General features: G+C 36.3%; 1 protein-coding gene across 4 annotated transcripts in view; it reads right to left on the bottom strand.

The window, feature by feature from the left end:
- LOC102033021 (dystrophin) overlaps positions 1 to 10021 on the bottom strand; it is a 391913-nt gene that overhangs the window by 336521 nt on the left and 45371 nt on the right. For all 4 annotated transcript variants that reach the window (XM_031063886.1, XM_005429311.2, XM_031063887.1 and 1 more), the window contains exons 5-6: positions 6746 to 6847; positions 1489 to 1597 (exon numbers count right to left, since the gene is read on the bottom strand). The gene's annotated coding sequence lies outside the window, so the exon portion shown is untranslated. The remainder of the gene's footprint in view (positions 1 to 1488; positions 1598 to 6745; positions 6848 to 10021) is intronic.

The raw sequence follows: 10021 nt of genomic DNA, 5'->3' as shown, positions 1-10021 counted from the left end.
GAAAGAGTGACATAACCTGTTCACAAAGAAAACTGACACAGCAAGTTCAGGACAGCAAAAAATGATTACACATCTCCTTCATTCCCTCATATGTGAATTCCTATAGAACAGCTTGGAACAAAATCATGCAAAGCAAGAATGCTGTTGTATTATTCATTTAAAAATATAGTAGTGGTATTTGGCTCTTTTTAGAAAGTTGAAATAATTGCCACTGGAACCACAGCAGTTCTAAGGGACTAAACCCAAATAATAGCTCCTTTTTAGTAAGATTCAACATGTCATGAGCAAGACAACTCCTTTCCTTGAACTCATACATGCTATTTGCGCAGGAGCTGGACTGTCTTCTGGTACTGAAATTTCTGGATCCTCTCTCTATGGAGAAATTATGTACTTCTCTGAAAAAAAGGGTTTTCTTCTTTGCTGTCTTGGAGGACCACTATTAGAAGGTAGAGAATTCTCCAGTTTAAGCTTGTATTGTATGTTACGCCCTAGAACGTGTTAAAAACAAGAGGGACCAACAACCCACGTGTAATCCAATCCCAAGTGATTACTGCAGCTGTATCACAGCCTGAGTTACAGGCAATCTGACAGAGATTGGGGGGAAAGATTTCTTTCTGCTCCTCCCACATATGATGAGCAGCTTTCCAAATGGTATAGGTAACATTCTTCATTCAAGCAACTGAAATGGTTCAACATCAAGTAAAGAATCTTAGAGACTTTAGAAACTCACATTGAGCACAGTGCTTCCATTAAGCATTTCTTTTTCACCCATGCTAAATCACTACATTTTAAAGGAAAGCACTGGAAATAAAATCCATTTATCAAGGAAAAAAATGAAGAGTTTGTAATCCTTGTAGGGAACAAGAAGACACAAAGAGATATGAGAATAATCCAATATAAATATTGTCAAAATAATTTAAATGAAACAGAGATCAGATGTCTTGTTGTGTATTCATGAATGCAAGACACGAAAAAACATAAATCACAGACAGTGTTTAGCTGCAGAATCCTTCCTACCATGTTGTCATATGACTGTCTCTGCTAATAGACAGGCTTTGTTTTGAAACAGTCTGACTTTATTGCCCCATCAGTAGCAATAATTTCAGAATTTCATTCTGTGACCAATCTACAGGTACTTGACCTATAACATTATTATTTTTAATTAAAACAATTTGTCTCCCTTTGTAGTATTTCCTCCATTAGCATATGTAAAAAGTCAAAATCTCACCTCTGCATGGAATGAAAGAAAAATGACTTTGAAACAGTAATAATTTGAAAAGCACTCTGCAACCTTTTCATCAAATGATAATCTAATTTGTCTTCTGGGATACATTGCATAAAATAGAAAAGCAATGATAAAAAACCAACTTGAATGCCATAGTAGCACTTTTAATGATGCTGAATTAATTTAGACAGTCACCAGCCATTTTAATTTTAACTGTGTGATTTGCAACTATTTTTAAAAAATACATATAATGAAGCACTTACAGACACCTGAAGATAGATGGCCAAAGGCTGCTAATGCTGGCTTTTCCTTTAGTTGTTGAATTAAGTGTTGTATTGCCTTCCAGTCAGCATTCAAGTCTTCTAATTTTTTCTAGAATAGAAGATAACAAAATAAATTTATAATACATACATTAATGTATCACAAAATCACAGAATGTCTTAGGTTGGAAGGGACCTTAAAGATTGTCTAGCTCCAACTCCCCTCCCACCATGGGAAGGGTTGCCACCCAATAGATGAACTTCCCCAGGGCCCCATCCAATAGAGATTTGTAATGTAAACAAATGCAAATGCAATATAAATACATGCAACATAAAATAAGTGTTTGGGGTTTTTTTCATCTGGTGGATCACCTGAATTTAAAAAAAAATATGAAACAGAAAGATACAACAATGAATTTTCACAAATGGGGGAGAGGGACAAGTAAAATCCTTTCCAGCTGTGCTACAAAAGAGTTTCCTGGTGTTGGGGCCCTAAAAGCATCTTTTCTCCTCAAAGTTTGGCTGCTGAAGCTCAGAGCCAACTTAGAACCAGCACAGGTGCCTGACCCTGACCACAGAGTGATTTCCTGGACCAACCTGAGCCCCAGGGTTGTGTTTGATTGCCCTCACAAGGCCTGGTCCTGACCCTGCCAGGGACAGCCCCCCAGCCTGAGAGGCTTGGCATTTGAGCACTGTGAACATGAAATTTAATTTTTTAAATTAAAATAGAAAGGTGAGTTATGTGTTTCAAAAAGATTTTCAATAAAACCTCTGCAACTTCTAACATCAAATGCAGAATTTATTCTTCTGCACATTAAATTAAAAGAAAAAAGTCTTTGGAATCTTCAGGGTACCATAAACTTCAGTGTGTGAGCAAACAGTCCTGTGCAGTAAACAAAACCTGCAGGAAAGTCTGGAGTGTGAATAACATCAGTCCTCAGATAACCCTGAGAGGTATTTAGATTTGAATATGTTGTTTCTACCTCTCTTTTTTTCTTGCTTTAATTACTGTAAAGAATGATGAAGCTTTGCTAATTCTATGCTGACGCATCTAAACTCTTAAATGAAGACAGCATTTCTCTTTAAGCTGCTCTATGATTCTCTGCCACAAGAAGCAGCACAGAGTACTGATGCAGCTCAGGAATGCTTTTAGCATTCTATGGCTTCAATCCACAACTAGATATATAGCCAAAATCACAATCCAGCCGTGCTAAAAACAGGATGCCTATTAAGAAAGGTACTTTAATTACCTAAAGTCTAAGCTGACAGAGGTCAATAGGAGAGGGATGGAGAACAATGCTCATTAAATTGAATTACGTGTGTACCCATACACACTCACACACAGACTCTGAGGCAGTGGGGAAGGTTTAGATATCAGGAAAAAATTTGTCACCCAAAGGGTGCTTGGGTACTAGGCCCTCCAGGGAAGTGGTCACAGCTGCAAGCCAGTCTGAGTTCAAGAAAGGTTTGGACAACACTCTCAGACACAAGGAGGATTCTGGGGCTGTCCCATGCAGGGCCAGGAGTTGGGCTCTATTCCATCATTCCAATATTGATCCTTGTCATTAGCAGCTACTTAATCATTCTTACATATATGAGCCTGAGATTTCTTGCCAGCAACCAAATAAAAAACATGCCCACCAGACACGTTAGAGTGGTTGTCCAGGGCAACAGCTACACCACTAATAAGAGAGCAGCCAGTTCTAAACCCTTCTATCAAAATTACAGTTTGATCTTGCATCTGGCATAAATTAACATGCATGCATTAAAATGTTAACTTCTTTGAGCACAATAATTTTGCTGTAATTGCAACTCTAGAGCTCTGGCGACAAGCATGAACATCCAAATATGTTGCACTTAGCACAAAATTTATAGATTTTCTTTAAATGTCAGCACTGGTGCAATTTAAGCAATGTTAACACCATTATGCGGACTAATCTTACTGACAGCACTAAAATTAGATATGAATGTTTAGAGAGAGAAATGTAGTCTTTTAAATGCAAGATTGAGAACAATGAAAATAAATTCCTCACTATTTCTCACCCACCAGAGGAAAAGACAAATTGAGTGCTGTGACAAGGGAACCACAGCTCTTCCACTGGCACAGAAATCCTTTCCTGAATAAACTCTTCTGATTAAGTGCTGTTAATCATGAGATTGGGGCTTACATCCTTTCTATTGCCACTGACACCAGCAGTAACCTCTCTCTCCCTCACCTTCAAAAGCTTTACAGAAATGCATTTCAAAAGCATGAAATCCATTTTATAAAAGTGAATAGGTCTGATTATTAAAGTGCTAGTGCTTAAAGGATCACACATCTCATCCCATTCTTGACTCTTGAATCAGCATATACAAGGATTTCATTTGCCAACAAAAATGTTTTTACAGACTTGTGTTGCAAAATTCTATTTTAGTATGCTTAGTGAAGGTGTGAAAATACACTTATTTCAGTGACATAACTATGAGATAAGATTATGTACATGTCAATATAAATCCATGGGATTTCATTTACATTCAAAATACTATAATGAGAACATATTATAAAGGTTACAAAGATAAGCAGCTAAGCATTAGGAAATGCCAGAATAATTTTAACTATGAACATTATTTCAGATAAAATGCACATAAATTGCGGGGATATCTCCAATTTTCTGGCACATACTACTTTTGAACACAGGAAAGGCTGTGGTGAGAATAAGTCAATAGGACCTCTACTTCATTTATTGAAAAGAATGGGAAGATTTGTGGTGAATTAAGGAAATAATGGAGGGAAAAAAGCAAAGCTGCCTCAGAGAACTAAATAATCTACAAATTTGTCAAGCAATGCTAGACAAGTAATTAATGCTTTTAAAGAGGGCATGTAATGTTATCTCCTTTTTTTCTGTGCCACACACTAAATAAGAACTGTGGGTCTAAGTATTGAATTGTTGCTTGCACTGTAAGTGATGTTCATATCCTGAACTGAATTAAGCCGGGTTCAGTCTAAACCAAGGGTACCAGAGCAGCAGTAATTAAACAATTTTCTAAAATTTTGAGTTTTAGCTTTGCAAACTTGCTAATATCTTTCCAAAACTATCTTAATGTGAGTAAAAATTATTTTTGCTTCCACAAAATACCTTTCATGTAGAAAATTATTTTGAAGGTAATCAAAAAGTTTGTGTTGAAACATATAAATAGCAGACTTTGCTGAAAGTCACTCAGGAAGAATGATGACTTATGGAAACCTACCTACAGCATCAAGAAAGCAACTCAACAGTCCTGACAGCATATAGCCACTGAAACAGAAATTAGCCTCACAGGTTGCACAATTAAACGAACTACAGAATGTAAAGAAACAAGTAAAACGCAATCAAAGAGGGACTAAAAATTAAATATGCACTACTCTGCAAGTTACTAATGTCCTCACAGACACCTCTTTTAATATCATTGTCAAAACTATAACTTAAGGAACATTATAATCTTTAAGGAGTCATCTTTTTCCAGTAAATCTGGTAAAAATTGGAGAGTTTCAGTCTTTGATGTGAACACTGAAAATATATAGACAGAGTGTACTTCTGTGTCAGAATTTTGGGCTAAACAGAAAATTTCAATGTAATTTATACTTCTGTCATTCTTACGTAAAACACATACTAGCTCTTCCTCTTGAAATTACCAGCATTCATTCTGCAATTCTTTATATGCAATTAAAAGAATCTAGAAAGACAAAATCTCTATCTTTCTCTTGTTTTGAGTTCTCTGCTTGTTAAAATGTGGAATGAGATCCCCAAAGGCTGCAGCTGAAGTCACACAAAATGATTAAATGCAGTTATTGGGGAACGATTCTTGTTCCATCATCCATTCAGTGTGTAGGTGACATTTCAGTTCCCAACAAAAATAGGGGTTTATTAGCCAAGGAAAACACCCAACTGTCTTGCTTCTGCCCACTCAAGTCACCTTGAGTTTACCTCTTCTAACATTCTATCATGTTTAGGAGAACTGACCATTAAAAATTCACGTATACAAAAGGGGATATTAACTCTTAAGCACTTCTGTTTAGGAAAGAAGATGAGAAACCAAGTAATTCTTAAACATGTATTAATTTCAAAAGTGGGTATCAGTTCATTCATGTGTTCTTGTGAATGGAGATCTGCTGGTGATCTATTGACAAGTAATTCAGAGGAAATTTTGTAAAAGTAGGAAAAGAATATTCCAACTATAGTGACTAAATAGAGAGAGAAAAACAAGAAATTCACTGCAGACATCACCTACAGACGTCTTATATCTGTGAAGAAGCCCTTTTTCTGCCAGTTGTGGTTTTGGAGTGCTGTACATTTTGAAAAGCTCTAAATACAAAGTTTATTATCTTGGCCCAGTCAGAAGCAATTTTAATAGATACTTAGTGTAATCAATAAGTGACTATTACTGTTTCTGGGAATTCTTAACCATTATGTTTACAGATACCTAATTAGCAGTAATAACACTAGAAACCAGACCAAGGTCTTGCTGTATGGCATTGACCTCACTAGTTCTCCTGCTTGAAAAGCAGCTGAACCAGACATGGGAGGGGATGCTTGCTGATGACTTCAAGATTCTACAGGATAGAAAATTGCACTCTAGGCTCAATTAAGGTCCTCATAGTCTTTAGGAAAAGCATGTAAAATATCCCTTATAACTGATTTGTGAGCTGAAGAAAAGGATTCCACAGTACATTTTTCTAAAAGAGAAGTGCTGGGAGGCATAGCCTTCCAAACAATATGTCCTCTGCTCCAAAACAGAATCAAGTCAGTAATTCTAGATAAAATTTGGCAGAGAAATTGAGTGAGAAAGTTCTATGTTGCCATGTGTTCTTTCCTTCAAAATGAAAAAAAAAGATGAAAGCAAAGTGCTCTGTTTATAACTTAACTCTCACCTTTTCTAGAAAATTTGCAATTTTTTTAAAATTTGACAAAATTTCTGAAAGTGAAATTTAAAATAAAGGAGTTTAAAAACAAGCTACATGTTGCCATTAATTACACAACAAAAATTGCTTTTGCTTTCAGTGTGAATTACTCTTGAATGAGTAAAACAACCTTAATGTCATAAACAATATTCCCATCACAATATGCATAAGATTTTTAGCCGGGAGCATTACATTTTCTTTGACTATGCTGGGAAAAAGAACAAATGTCATTTGCCAGGTTCCTTTATTGATTTTAAACAGAGCACATCAAGGACAAGTGTACAACAGGGGAAGCATAACCTATTACACAGCAATGGATATTGCTAAAGGTTGCTTCATTACCTTTACTGGATGAGTAGCTGGTTTTTCCTTGTATAAATGACGCCCTTTAGACAAAACCTCTTCCACATTCGGCTGTTTAGCCTGCACTGCTGCTTCAGTTTCCTGAAAAATAAAAACACAGTCAGTCTAGATTAACCATAGCATAAGCAGTAAGAGTGAATAGTCCCAAAACTCCATGGGGAGTGTACAACACCAGCAGACAAGTTTCTGTTCAGAGTTGGTGTGGGGGTAAACACAAGGATAGCGGCAGCTGGGGACAAAGAGGATCACCAGAAAAATCAAAAGCAAAGAGGGACAGAAAAAGCAATGTTACCAAAATAAACAGTGGTCAGTCACTTCATCTTGAAGGTCTCAATAAAATGAATAAAAAGCTAGTACAAATTCACAGTAAGAAAGACAGGCATGAGAAATCTCATTTAAGAGGCTCTGATGTTTTGTGTGTTTTACACTACCAGCTGATGAAAAGCGCACTGGTTAACATTTCTTCATAAAGTATGTGGCATTAAAACTGCCTAATGAGATGTGACAATGATACTGAGTTTGGAAAGATTAAAAATTTTAAAAGAAGACTGCAATTGTGAGTACTAAACTTCCACTTAGGTAGTAAAAAGACTTACAGAAACTAACTAAAAAGAAATGCACAGTAGTAGCGACAGTTCCTAAAGGTTCAGGGAGACATCTATCATTAGCAACAGCACCTTACTGAATTAAAAACCAGCATATTCTCTAGCAATTTCTTTTTTAATATGGAAAGGTGTAATACATGTGCTAACATAAGGAAATTCCAAATAATGTCTCCCAGCATACAGCAGCTTCATTTTGTCAAGCACTGACCAAATAAATAATGGGCAAAACTCTATAATTAGGACAAAAAAATGAAACTAACCAACCAACCAAGACAAAAATCCAAACCCACTGAAAATTGTAAAAGAAAAGATAAATTACATCTAGAGTTCCAAGATTCATGGTTTATTTCATTTTTTTCTCTAGTAATACAAGTGAAACAGTACCTGAATTGTTAAAATTAATTGGTTGGGGTCTTTTTGTTTTGCTGTCTTCACCCACCTACAGTATTGGTTGGTTACTTTGTCCTAATCATTGCTGACTACCCACCGACTCTCCAAGCTAATTTTCTGTCCACATTTTCAGTTATCATAAACGTGACAGTAAACAAGATTGTGTGCCAGGTATGTCACTATCTGAAGTAACACATTGTTTTATTGGTGAAAATCTGCTGTTCTTTTCACTGCAATAAACCTGCTGAAATCTATGCAATTTTAAGTCCCTAAAAGGGGCTATTTTGCTCCTATGTTTAAACTCAACATATAAAGTATGCCTACACTGCTCCCTAAAACTTTACTTGCAAAACTTTTTGGACAACCACTAAAAATAAAGGCTTAGTAAATTCAATGTCACCTTAACTTTTCAAATTGGTCAACAACAAATGAATCAAATCTTGCAATGATATTTGAATGCAATGATTTCTTGCAATGATATTTGAAACATGTTTCAATTTCATTTTTTCTTATTACACATTTCAGTGTCAATGAAATATAATTGTAAGGATTCATAGAGAATGAGCACTGAAAAGCAATGCATTGCAAAATTGGGGTATTGAGGTGGGTGAGAGTTTATTAACCTTTTGATAAAACCCTCATTAAAGTCTGATTTTCTTTCTGTTTCACTACTATGTTAACTTTTTACTTCCCTACTCAGCACATAAAGAAAACAAAATAATCAAGGAGTGTTAATGAAGAGGTAATTTTCTCCCTATCTTAATGAAAGCTAGGCATTTTAATAATTGTCACTTAGTTTTTGTTTCATTGTTTGCTTTGGGATTTTTTTGGTTTTATTTTTCAAACTAAGCTATCTGCAGTATTTGGCCAATATTTCCTCTTCTGTTATTCTACATGTCTCAAATACTCATTTTCTCTTATGACAGCATCAGTTACCATAACAAATTCTGTAGCAGGAAAATCACATTAAAACTCCTTATATAGTCCAAGAATACCAAGAACACTGTGGATGTGCCTATGCTGAGGGTGTAACCTGTGGCATCAATGTGCCTTTGAAGTGGATTTCTCAATCCTCCACCCTCACTGGACTTTTTTTTCACCATGGACTAGTCTAGGAGCACAGACACCATTTTCTTTCAGGCTGTAACCAGTGTGGAAGGTGTAATGTATTGAGTTGTTAAATCACTGATTCCTTTTGCTCTACAATTTTCTGGAGCTACATGAACTAACCTTATGTAGTCTGATCTTTCAAATTCAGTGGCCTTGACCTAAATCAAAATGCATTGTGCAAGTCTATCCAATACAGCATGATGCTTCCTTTGAGATACATGTGGCAATAAGAATAGAGGTAAGACCACAGGGAAAAAGAAGATCTCAATATCTTGGCATTCATTTGGACACTGCTGAAATTAACAGGTATCTTATCTGTCAGAGCAGCAAATACTTTGACTGTCTCCCACTAATCCCAATATCAATTAAAATCATAACAAAATTACTTTGAATAAGTACACATTTGACACAAAATTGCTGTAGTAACTCTTTGCCCAGTTCTTTGCTTGATGGGATAGCCTCTTGATGGATCCTGCCCAGTGAACAAGTTTCCAGCAATTTCAAATCCAATTGTAAGGTGACACCCTATTAGTGGGGTTGACAGGCAAGAGAGTAGTTACAGGATTCTGCTCCATCATTTAATCCCCTAAGAGTAGAAAATGGTAATGACCACAATATAGCCTCTGATGGTTTGCACACAAAAAAGACCACAGTTATTATCTAGGCTGTGCAGAATCCAGAAGAGCAGCATATTCCCAGTGCACAGCCTGACCTCTAATCTTCATCACACAGGACAGGCTACGGCTAAAGCTAGTAGGAATTGTAGATGCTCATTTCCATCAGTTTTTAGAGAATACCAAAGTCATATTTGTTTTAAAGTCCTGATCAAGTCCTCACACTCACTTTGCTGTGGGAGGATGCAGAGCTGTCTCTGGGAGACAGAGCTGACTGCTGGAATTGCAAAATTTATGAACTGCCTGGGAAAGCAATCATAGTGCTGCTTCTGGGCTGGGTGATGAATATGCTAATTCAACTTTTCACACATATGGCAAATTAAAATACATCATCACTGGAAACTGCTGTTTCTCAAACATGTATAAACAAGAATCAGAGGCTACCTTTATCCATGACGCACTATCTATGAATTTTCAGTGGTGTTAAAGTAGTGCATCCAAACTGATGAAAGCCTGCTGCTGAATAAGCCACAGTA

This window comes from Geospiza fortis, unplaced genomic scaffold (assembly GCF_000277835.1).
Source record: "Geospiza fortis unplaced genomic scaffold, GeoFor_1.0 scaffold331, whole genome shotgun sequence".
In the NCBI taxonomy this organism is placed as follows: Eukaryota; Metazoa; Chordata; class Aves; order Passeriformes; family Thraupidae; genus Geospiza; species Geospiza fortis.
The sequence above is the reverse complement of the archived record's forward strand: the minus strand, read 5'-3'. Positions and strand labels throughout refer to the sequence as shown.